Source organism: Branchiostoma floridae, unplaced genomic scaffold (genome assembly GCF_000003815.2).
Source record: "Branchiostoma floridae strain S238N-H82 unplaced genomic scaffold, Bfl_VNyyK Sc7u5tJ_322, whole genome shotgun sequence".
Lineage (NCBI taxonomy): Eukaryota > Metazoa > Chordata > Leptocardii > Amphioxiformes > Branchiostomatidae > Branchiostoma > Branchiostoma floridae.
The window spans coordinates 42,004-54,036 of record NW_023365804.1 but is presented as its reverse complement, the minus strand read 5'-3'; the positions used below and the strand labels follow the sequence as shown (position 1 = coordinate 54,036).

At 41.3% G+C, this 12,033-nt stretch overlaps 2 long non-coding RNA genes across 4 annotated transcripts; both read left to right on the top strand.

Annotated features, from left to right (window-relative positions):
* The first annotated feature begins 212 nt into the window (after window positions 1–212).
* Window positions 213–2,546, top strand: LOC118408676. 3 transcript variants are annotated; one of them, XR_004830341.1, is made up of 3 exons: window positions 213–352; window positions 659–773; window positions 1,997–2,546. It is a non-coding gene; the product is annotated as an uncharacterized LOC118408676 (long non-coding RNA). The 3 variants fall into 3 exon arrangements; XR_004830340.1 differs by lacking the exon at window positions 1,997–2,546 and adding an exon at window positions 925–1,282; XR_004830342.1 differs by lacking the exon at window positions 1,997–2,546 and having other exon boundaries at window positions 214–352; window positions 659–775.
* A 2,496-nt stretch (window positions 2,547–5,042) lies between these two features.
* Window positions 5,043–6,039, top strand: LOC118408677. The gene is made up of 3 exons (XR_004830343.1): window positions 5,043–5,114; window positions 5,368–5,446; window positions 5,753–6,039. It is a non-coding gene; the product is annotated as an uncharacterized LOC118408677 (long non-coding RNA).
* The last annotated feature ends 5,994 nt before the right edge of the window (window positions 6,040–12,033 follow it).

Below are 12,033 nucleotides of genomic sequence, written 5' to 3'. Positions count from 1 at the left end.
TGTCAGCAAGGCCACGGCAGGTAAGTTTTATGGATGACGACATCATTAATTTTAAACATGTAGCCATGACCGTAGCTGTAGAAGGGAAACTAGTTCGATGTACATGTAGTAGTCAACTTTGTGAATGATACCAGTCTTCCAGACTTGTGCATCGATCTTGTATGGCCTGTTTGATGTGATACCATCCAAGTTAGTTTTGACTATGACGGATGCGGGTTTTCCTGCAATGATAATTTTAACCGTTGGGCGGCGCTTTTCTTGTCTTTGCCATAGGATGCACTCCCTTGGCGAAGCAATCTTGATGCTGTTTCACGGTCCACTCTGCAATGACGAGAAGACATATCCAAACCAGGTAACATCGTTATTGTCTGAAGAGTCAAATTAACCTGATGATATCCCTACTAACTGCTATAATCCAAGTTTATTTTTAGTTGAAAAGACGCCTTCTTTAGAGTATCAATCTATTCATGTAAAACTACAATCCATATGTTAACAGTTGCAGAAGCTTTATTCTTTGAATCAACGTTTGAACCTCATTAATAAAATAGAACCATAGACATTATTAACAAAGGGGCACAACCTTAGAAGATGAGCAACACGTATAGACAGCGGAAGTTGTAACATTCTATTACAATCTGGGTTCGTATGATTATCTTAGAGACGTAGAAGTGACGGCCCAGAATTGCATGGAATGGCGCAGGATGGTCCACAAGAGACGTTGCCTTGATGCAGACCACTTGACACAACGATGAAGAGACCTTATCAAGTATCAAGTAAGTCAGTATGATTATCTTACGGTTATCTGACGGGGTTTTTTTCGAGTTACTGTGTGAAGGAAAGACAAAGTTATGTTTTAGATAATTGATGTGACGTGTCATAAAAGCGCGACTTGAGCCCCTAACGTTTTTCTGCATCAAAAACCAGGATCATCCCCAGTCCATTCTACTCCACAGCTGCATAACAGTCGAGCCTAACGATTTTCTCATCGCATCAATGTGCGCAGTTACAATAAACCTGCTTCCATCAAACATTAATCATGTGTTGAGCTATAACTTGTTATGCTACGTGTTATTCAACCATATTTTATCCAATGTGATATCCTAGTCTGTTTTATCAAGCCCCATCCTATGGAATTCCAGTCTTGTGCCTCACGCTAATGTGCCTAGTGCCTCATGCTAATTTTTGCCATCGGAATCACAGCATATAGCCCTCTTCACCGCATGGATGCCACACACTTAGTCTTCTAGCGAAGTGGCATCATGACTCGCCACATTGTTCCCGAATTTTCTAATAGCATTGAAACATTACATCCTTTACAAACATTATGTGTCATAGAAAGAAAGATTGTTACTTCCATATTAACGCACTAGCTGCAATTAGGTTGGAATTTGATCTCCCATTTTTTAGTTGTAACTGCGTTTAAGTTGTGGACTTGGAAGATGTATGTCAATACACAGCTGTAAACCCTTTCAAATCCTTCTATGACTGCAAATCCTGTTGACAGTTAGGTATCTATAGATTACATCAAATAGCTGGGTGATTTCGGGCGTAAATGACGTTATGAAGCCCTCTTGAGATAGGATGTCCCCATTGACGTACTTTGGTGTTTATCTCTTGCGCTTTATAATGGGGAATCTTGGTCTTTATTGCGCTGCATTGTCTAGACCTAAGTCGCATTGGCTTTAAGAGAGATGGCTAAAAGCACCTCATTTGAGCATGCAGATTATGGCCATTGGTCATAAAGTAAGAAACAAGGACTCTCATCACTAATGAGTTGTCGTGGCTGGTTAAGACTATATTTCCCTAAAACAAAACACGAACATATTTCAGTATATACTATGTACAATATGATATGTACTATGTACATACAGTAATATATGTATAGATCTGGTATCTACAAGGCTGTCCTGATGAACCCGTATATATACGGGATGCACATATATGATTCCTGTAGGTGGGTCCAGTAAATACAGGTTTGTGGCATTTCTTACCACAGGAAACCGCATTGATCTGGAAGTCTGCAGCAGCAGCACAGAATAGGTCACGTTTTACTGATCAGATTAAACAACCAGCTTAGGAGGGTTAAATTGACAAAAAAAGTCTGAGCAGGACAAAGGATCACAAAGGTCATAAACTTAGAACATGCGAGGGCAAGAGAAGTAGTATGGGGATTACAACCCCTATATCCACCTACCAAATTTCATCAGGATCAATCAAAGGCGCTTTTCGAGTGATGCTGTTCACAGACAGACAGAAAGACAGACAGACAGACAGACAGACAGACAGACGTACAAGCCTAAAACATAACCTTGTAATTCTGGCAAAGGTAATAAATATATCTACCTTCGAAACGCACTTTGAATACGCACAAAGCTCGCTCCAGGCGCGTAGGAAATCGCCAGGTCAAGGTTTCGGGTCAAAGTTCAAATCTGACCGGATATCTGTAATCCGCACTGAAGGCCTCGTTCCGGTATTACTGCGCGGGTGGGCACTCAGAAGTATTCCCTCCGAAATATGAATGGGGCCCCAAAATCGTGTGTTTATGTAGACGACAAATTGCCTTATATCGCTCCCATGTCATATCGAAGGATTTGAGATGAAAGGTTGTGTCTTTCTGACAGGATCGGGTGGAAAAGTTTCGGCATTCGGGCGATTCTCGGACGTGTACGTTTGTTTGTCCTGAGTAATGTGGTCAGCGGGTCACTGAAGGAAAGCCCCACTTTCTGGATAGTATTTATGTGCAGTTATAGATATTATAAAAATCGATCCACCGGTCAGATTTTGGGGAATTTTTTTTATTGAGTACTGGATAAGTGCTTTTTCAATAGAAATTAAAACATCTCCAGTAGAGCTGTTTCTTTATTGGATTTTCGCCCATTAAAGTTGCATATTTAAGCACTATTGTAAATGAGGCAACAAAAGTCCGGTATGAGGCCTTAATGTTCCGGTTCGAATTGCGAAGTAATCCGTGAATATAAGACGCAAATCATAGCAAATCCCGAAAATACGAATGAAGGCTCACCTGGGGGATAACCGCTAACCGCTAAGCGAACCCTTCGGTAACCGCAAAAAAGCAACCCCTTACGATCGGACTTCCGAAATTTCAAACAAAATGTGCGTTACTTTCAACACTTGAATATCATAGTAAAACCCGTGGGCAAAAGGTAAAAAGTGATTTGAGTACCCAATATTACTTTGTAACTTTTCTACATACGAATGAAAACTCACCTGGGGGATAACTGCTAACCGCTAAGCGAACCCTTTGGTAACCGCAAAAAAGCGACCCCTTACGATCGGACTTCCGAAATTTCAAACATAATGTGCGTTACTTTCAACACTTGAATATCATAGTAAAACCCGTGGGCAAAAGGTAAAAAGTGATTTGAGTACCCAAAATTACTTTGTAACTTTTCTACATACGAATGAAGGCTCACCTGGGGGATAACCGCTAACCGCTAAGCGAACCCTTCGGTAACCGCAAAAAAGCGACCCCTTACGATCGAATTTCCGAAATTTCAAACATAATGTGCGTTACTTTCTACACTTGAATATCATAGTAAAACCCGTGGGCAAAAGGTAAAAAGTGATTTGAGTACCCAAAATTACTTTGTAACTTTTCTACAAACGAATGAAGGCTCACCTGGGGGATAACCGCTAACCGCTAAGCGAACCCTTCGGTAACTGAAAAAAAGCGACCCCTTACGATCGGACTTCCGAAATTTCAAACATAATGTGCGTTACTTTCAGAACTTGAATATCAAAGTAAAACCCGTGGGCAAAAGGTAAAAAGTGATTTGAGTACCCCAAATTACTTTGTAACTTTTCTACATACGAATGAAGGCTCACCTGGGGCATAACCGCTAACCGCTAAGCGAACCCTTCGGTAACCGCAAAAAAGCGACCCCTTACGATAGGACTTCCGAAATTTCAAACATAATGTGCGTTACTTTCAACACTTGAATATCAAAGTAAAACCCATGGGCAAAAGGTAAAAAGTTACTTGAGTACCCAAAATTACTTTGTAACTTTTCTACACACGAATGAAGGCTCACCTGGGGGATAACCGCTAACCGCTAAGCGAACCCTTCGGTAACCGCAAAAAAGCGACCCCTTACGATCGGACTTCCGAAATTTCAAACATAATGTGCGTTACTTTCAACACTTGAATATCAAAGTAAAACCCGTGGGCAAAAGGTAAAAAGTGATTTGAGTACCCAAAATTACTTTGTAACTTTTCTACAGACGAATGAAGGCTCACCTGGGGGATAACCGCTATCCGCTAAGCGAACCCTTCGGTAACCGCAAAAAAGCGACCCCTTACGATCGGACTTCCGAAATTTCAAACAAAATGTGCGTTACTTTCAACACTTGAATATCATAGTAAAACCCGTGGGCAAAAGGTAAAAAGTGATTTGAGTACCCAAAATTACTTTGTAACTTTTCTACATACGAATGAAGGCTCACCTGGGGGATAACCGCTAACCGCTAAGCGAACCCTTCGGTAACCGCAAAAAAGCGACCCCTTACGATCGGACTTCCGAAATTTCAAACATAATGTGCGTTACTTTCAACACTTGAATATCAAAGTAAAACCCGTGGGCAAAAGGTAAAAAGTGATTTGAGTACCCAAAATTACTTTGTAACTTTTCTACATACGAATGAAGGCTCACCTGGGGGATAACCGCTAACCGCTAAGCGAACCCTTCGGTAACCGAAAAAATAGCGACCCCTTACGATCGGACTTCCGAAATTTCAAACATAATGTGCGTTACTTTCAAGACTTGAATATCAAAGTAAAACGCCGTGGGCAAAAGGTAAAAAGTGACTTGAGTACCCAAAATTACTTTGTAACTTTTCTACATACGAATGAAGGCTCACCTGGGGGATAACTGCTAGCCGCTAAGCGAACCCTTCGGNATTCTGTCTCTTTGCATGCAGTTCTGGTCACCACTGGCTGAGCTTGTCCAGGTAGACCCACGGGCCAGAGCTGACACATCGTCTTGTTGGGAGACTCGTGCAGTAGTTTCTAACACCACAGCTTATGATGGGCACCAACCTCTTCTGTACTGCTGTTCACGGGACATGGAAATACAATGTCAGCAAGGCCACGGCAGGTAAGTTTTATGGATGACGACATCATTAATTTTAAACATGTAGCCATGACCGTAGTTGTAGAAGGGAAACTAGTTCGATGTACATGTAGTAGTCAACTTGGTGAATGATACCAGTCTTCCAGACTTTGTGCATCGATCTTGTATAGCCTGTTTGATGTGATACCATCCAAGATAGTTTTGACCATGACGGATGCGGGTTTTTTGCAATGATAATTTTAACCGTTGGGCGGCGCTTTTCTTGTCTTTGCCATAGGATGCACTCCCTTGGCGAAGCAATCTTGATGCTGCTTCACGGTCCACTCTGCAATGACGAGAAGACATATCCAAACCAGGTAACATCGTTATTGTCTGAAGAGTCAAATTAACCTGATGATATCCCTACTAACTGCTATAATCCAAATTTATTTTTAGTTGAAAATACGCCCTCTTTAGAGTATCAATCTATTCATGTAAAACTGCAATCCATATGTTAACAGTTGCTGAAGCTTTATTCTTTGAATCAACGTTTGAACCTCATTAATAAAATAGAACCATAGACATTATTAACAAAGGGGCACAACCTTAGAAGATGAGCAACACGTATAGACAGCGGAAGTTGTAACATTCTATTACAATCTGGGTTCGTATGATTATCTTAGAGACGTAGAAGTGACGGCCCAGAATTGCATGGAATGGCGCAGGATGGTCCACAAGAGACGTTGCCTTGATGCAAACCACTTAACACAACGATGAAGAGACCTTATCAAGTATCAAGTAAGTCAGTATGATTATCTTACGGTTATCTGACGGGTTTTTTTGCGAGTTACTGTGTGAAGGAAAGACAAAGTTATGTTTTAGATAATTGATGTGACATGTCATAAAAGCGCGACTTGAGCCCCTAACGTTTTTCTGCATCAAAAACCAGGATCATCCCCAGTCCATTCTACTCCACAGCTGCATAACGGTCGAGCCTAACGATTTTCTCATCGCATCAATGTGCGCAGTTACAATAAACCTGCTTCCATCAAACATAAATCATGTGTTGAGCTATAACTTGTTATGCTACGTGTTATTCAACCATATTTTATCCAATGTGATATCCTAGTCTGTTTTATCAAGCCCCATCCTATGGAATTCCAGTCTTGTGCCTCGCGCTAATGTGCCTAGTGCCTCATGCTAATTTTTGCCATCGGAATCACAGCATATAGCCCTCTTCACCGCATGGATGCCACACACTTAGTCTTCTAGCGAAGTGGCATCATGACTCGCCACATTGTTCCCGAATTTTCCAATAGCATTGATACATTACATCCTTTACAAACATTATGTGTCATAGAAAGAAAGATTGTTACTTCCATATTGACGCACTAGCTGCAATTAGGTTGGAATTTGATCTCCCATTTTTTAGTTGTAACTGCGTTTAAGTTGTGGACCTGGAAGATGTATGTCAATACACAGCTGTAAACCCTTTCAAATCCTTCTATGACTGCAAATCCTTTTGACAGTTAGGTATCTATAGATTACATCAAATAGCTGGGTGATTAAATGACGTTATAAAGCCCTCTTGAGATAGGATGTCCCCACTGACGTACTTGGGTGTTTATCTCTTGTGCTATATAATGGGGAATCTTGGTCTTTATTGCGCTGCATTGTCTAGACCTAAGTTGCATTGGCTTTAAGAGAGATGGCTAAAAGCACCTCATTTGAGCATGCAGATTATGGCCATTGGTCATAAAGTAAGAAACAAGGACTCTCATCACTAATGAGTTGTCGTGGCTGGTTAAGACTACATTTCCCTAAAACAAAACACGAACATATATCAATATATACTATGTACAATATGATATGTAATATGTACATACAGTAATATATGTATAGATCTGGTATCTACAAGGCTGTCCTGATGAACCCGTATATATACGGGATGCACATATATGATTCCTGTAGGTGGGTTCAGTAAATACAGGTTTGTGGCATTTCTTACCACAGGAAACCGCATTGATCTGGAAGTCTGCAGCAGCAGCACAGAATAGGTCACGTTTTATTGATCAGATTAAACAACCAGCTTAGGAGGGTTAAATTGACAAAAAAAAGTCTGAGCAGGACAAAGGATCACAAAGGTCATAAACTTAGAACATGCGAGGGCAAGAGAAGTAGTATGGGGATTACGACCCCTATATCCACCTACCAAATATCATCAGGATCAATCAAAGGCGCTTTTCGAGTGATGCTGTTCACAGACAGACAGACAGAAAGACAGACAGACAGACAGACAGACAGACAGACGTACAAGCCTATAACATAACCTTGCCATTCTGGCAAAGGTAATAAATATATCTACCTTCGAAACGCTCCAGGCGCGTAGGAAAACGCCAGGTCAAGGTTTCGGGTCAAAGTTCAAATCTGACCGGATATCTGTAATCCGCACTGAAGGCCTCGTTCCGGTATTACTCCGCGGGTGGGCACTCAGAAGTATTCCCTCCGAAATATGAATGGGGCCCCAAAATCGCGTGTTTATGTAGACGATAAATTGCCTTTTATCGCTCCCATGTCATATCGAAGGATTTGAGATGAAAGGTTGTGTATTTCTGACAGGATCGGGTGGAAAAGTTTCGGCATTCGGGCGATTCTCGGAGGTGCACGTTTGTTTGTCCTGAGTAATGTGGTCAGCGGGTCACTGAAGGAAAGCCCCACTTTCTAGATAGTATTTATGTGCAGTTATAGATGTTATAAAAATCGATCCACCGGTCAGATTTTGAGGAATTTTTTTTTATTGAATACTGGACAAGTGCTTTTTCAATAGAAATTAAAACATCTCCAGTAGAACTGTTTCTTTATTGGATTTTCGCCCATTAAAGTTGCATATTTAAGCACTATGTAAATGAGGCAACAAAAGTCCGGTATGAGGCCTTAAGACTCCGGTTCGAATTGCGAAGTAATCCGTGAATATAAGACGCAAATCATTGTAAAACCCGAAAATACGAATGAAGGCACACCTGGGGGATAACCGCTAACCGCTAAGCGAACCCTTCGGTAACCGCATAAAAGCGACCCCTTACGATCGGACTTCCGAAATTTCAAACAAAATGTGCGTTACTTTCAACACTTGAGTATCATAGTAAAACCTGTGGGCAAAAGGTAAAAAGTGATTTGAGTACCCAAAATTACTTTGTAACTTTTCTACATACGAATGAAGGCTCACCTGGGGGATAACCGCTAACCGCTAAGTGAACCCTTCGATAACCGCAAAAAAGCGACCCCTTACGATCGGACTTCCAAAATTTCAAACAAAATGTGCGTTACTTTCAATACTTGAGTATCATAGTAAAACCTGTGGGCAAAAGGTAAAAAGTGATTTGATTACCCCAAATACTTTGTACTTTTCTACATACGAATGAAGGCTCACCTGGGGGATAAACGCTAACCGCTAAGCGAACCCTTCGGTGACCGCAAAAAAGCGACCCCTTACGATCGGACTTCCGAAATTTCAAACAAAATGTGCGTTACTTTCAACACTTGAGTATCATAGTAAAACCCGTGGGCAAAAGGTAAAAAGGGATTTGAGTACCCAAAATTACTTTGTAACTTTTCTACATACGAATGAAGGCTCACCTGGGGGATAACCGCTAACCGCTAAGCGAACCCTTCGGTAACCGCAAAAAAGCGACCCCTTACGATCGGACTTCCGAAATTTCAAACAAAATGTGCGTTACTTTCAACACTTGAATATCATAGTAAAACCCGTGGGCAAAAGGTAAAAAGTGATTTGAGTACCCAAAATTACTTTGTAACTTTTCTACATACGAATGAAGGCTCACCTGGGGGATAACCGCTAACCGCTAAGCGAACCCTTCGGTAACCGCAAAAAAGCGACCCCTTACGATCGGACTTCCGAAATTTCAAACATAATGTGCGTTACTTTCAACACTTGAATATCAAAGTAAAACCCGTGGGCAAAAGGTAAAAAGTGATTTGAGTACCCAAAATTACTTTGTAACTTTTCTACATACGAATGAAGGCTCACCTGGGGGATAACCGCTAACCGCTAAGCGAACCCTTCGGTAACCGCAAAAAAGCGACCCCTTACGATCGGACTTCCGAAATTTCAAACATAATGTGCGTTACTTTCAACACTTGAATATCAAAGTAAAACCCGTGGGCAAAAGGTAAAAAGTGATTTGAGTACCCAAAATTACTTTGTAACTTTTCTACATACGAATGAAGGCTCACCTGGGGGATAACCGCTAACCGCTAAGCGAACCCTTCGGTAACCGCAAAAAAGCGACCCCTTACGATCGGACTTCCGAAATTTCAAACATAATGTGCGTTACTTTCAACACTTGAATATCAAAGTAAAAGCCGTGGGCAAAAGGTAAAAAGTGATTTGAGTACCCAAAATTACTTTGTAACTTTTCTACATACGAATGAAGGCTCACCTGGGGGATAACCGCTAACCGCTAAGCGAACCCTTCGGTAACCGCAAAAAAGCGACCCCTTACGATCGGACTTCCGAAATTTCAAACATAATGTGCGTTACTTTCAACACTTGAATATCAAAGTAAAACCCGTGGGCAAAAGGTAAAAAGTGATTTGAGTACCCAAAATTACTTTGTAACTTTTCTACATACGAATGAAGGCTCACCTGGGGGATAACCGCTAACCGCTAAGCGAACCCTTCGGTAACCGCAAAAAAGCGACCCCTTACGATCGGACTTCCGAAATTTCAAACATAATGTGCGTTACTTTCAACACTTGAATATCAAAGTAAAACCCGTGGGCAAAAGGTAAAAAGTGATTTGAGTACCCAAAATTACTTTGTAACTTTTCTACATACGAATGAAGGCTCACCTGGGGGATAACCGCTAACCGCTAAGCGAACCCTTCGGTAACCGCAAAAAAGCGACCCCTTACGATCGGACTTCCGAAATTTCAAACATAATGTGCGTTACTTTCAACACTTGAATATCAAAGTAAAACCCGTGGGCAAAAGGTAAAAAGTGATTTGAGTACCCAAAATTACTTTGTAACTTTTCTACATACGAATGAAGGCTCACCTGGGGGATAACCGCTAACCGCTAAGCGAACCCTTCGATAACCGCAAAAAAGCGACCCCTTACGATCGGACTTCCGAAATTTCAAACATAATGTGCGTTACTTTCAACACTTGAATATCAAAGTAAAACCCGTGGGCAAAAGGTAGAAAGTGATTTGAGTACCCAAAATTACTTTGTAACTTTTCTACATACGAATGAAGGCTCACCTGGGGGATAACCGCTAACCGCTAAGCGAACCCTTCGGTAACCGCAAAAAAGCGACCCCTTACGATCGGACTTCCGAAATTTCAAACATAATGTGCGTTACTTTCAACACTTGAATATCAAAGTAAAACCCGTGGGCAAAAGGTAAAAAGTGATTTGAGTACCCAAAATTACTTTGTAACTTTTCTACATACGAATGAAGGCTCACCTGGGGGATAACCGCTAACCGCTAAGCGAACCCTTCGGTAACCGCAAAAAAGCGACCCCTTACGATCGGACTTCCGAAATTTCAAACAAAATGTGCGTTACTTTCAACACTTGAATATCATAGTAAAACCCGTGGGCAAAAGGTAAAAAGTGATTTGAGTACCCAAAATTACTTTGTAACTTTTCTACATACGAATGAAGGCTCACCTGGGGGATAACCGCTAACCGCTAAGCGAACCCTTCGGTAACCGCAAAAAAGCGACCCCTTACGATCGGACTTCCGAAATTTCAAACAAAATGTGCGTTACTTTCAACACTTGAATATCATAGTAAAACCCGTGGGCAAAAGGTAAAAAGTGATTTGAGTATCCAAAATTACTTTGTAACTTTTCTACATACGAATGAAGGCTCACCTGGGGGATAACCGCTAACCGCTAAGCGAACCCTTCGGTAACCGCAAAAAAGCGACCCCTTACGATCGGACTTCCGAAATTTCAAACAAAATGTGCGTTACTTTCAACACTTGAGTATCATAGTAAAACCCGTGGGCAAAAGGTAAAAAGTGATTTGAGTACCCAAAATTACTTTGTAACTTTTCTACATACGAATGAAGGCTCACCTGGGGGATAACCGCTAACCGCTAAGCGAACCCTTCGGTAACCGCAAAAAAGCGACCCCTTACGATCGGACTTCCGAAATTTCAAACAAAATATGCGTTACTTTCAACACTTGAGTATCATAGTAAAACCCGTAGGCAAAAGGTAAAAAGTGATTTGAGTACCAAAATTACTTTGTAACTTTTCTACATACGAATGAAGGCTCACCTGGGGGATAACCGCTAACCGCTAAGAGAACCCTTCGGTAACCGCAAAAAAGCGACCCCTTACGATCGGACTTCCAAAGTTTCAAACATAATGTGCGTTACTTTCAACACTTGAATATCATAGTAAAACCCGTGGGCAAAAGGTAAAAAGTAATTTGAGTACCCAAAATTACTTTCTAACTTTTCTACACGCCGAGACACACTCACCATGGGGATAACCGCTAACCGCTAAGCGAACCCTTCGGTAACCGCAAAAAAGCGACCCTTACGATCGGACTTCCGAAATTTCAAACAAAATGTGCGTTACTTTCAACACTTGAATATCATAGTAAATCCCGTGGGCAAAAGGTAAAAAGTGATTTGAGCACCCAAAATTACTTTGTAACTTTTCTACATACGAATAAAGGCTCACCATGGGGATAACCGCTAACCGCTAAGCGAACCCTTCGGTAACCGCAAAAAAGCGACCCGCTTACGATCGGATCTTCCCGACAATTTCAGAACATAATGTGCGTTACTTTCAACACTTGAAATATCAAAGTAAAACCCGTGGGCAAAAGGTAAAAAGTGATTTGAGTACCCAAAATTACTTTGTAACTTTTCTACATTAACGAAATGCAAGGCTCACCTGGGGGGGAATAACCTGGGCTAA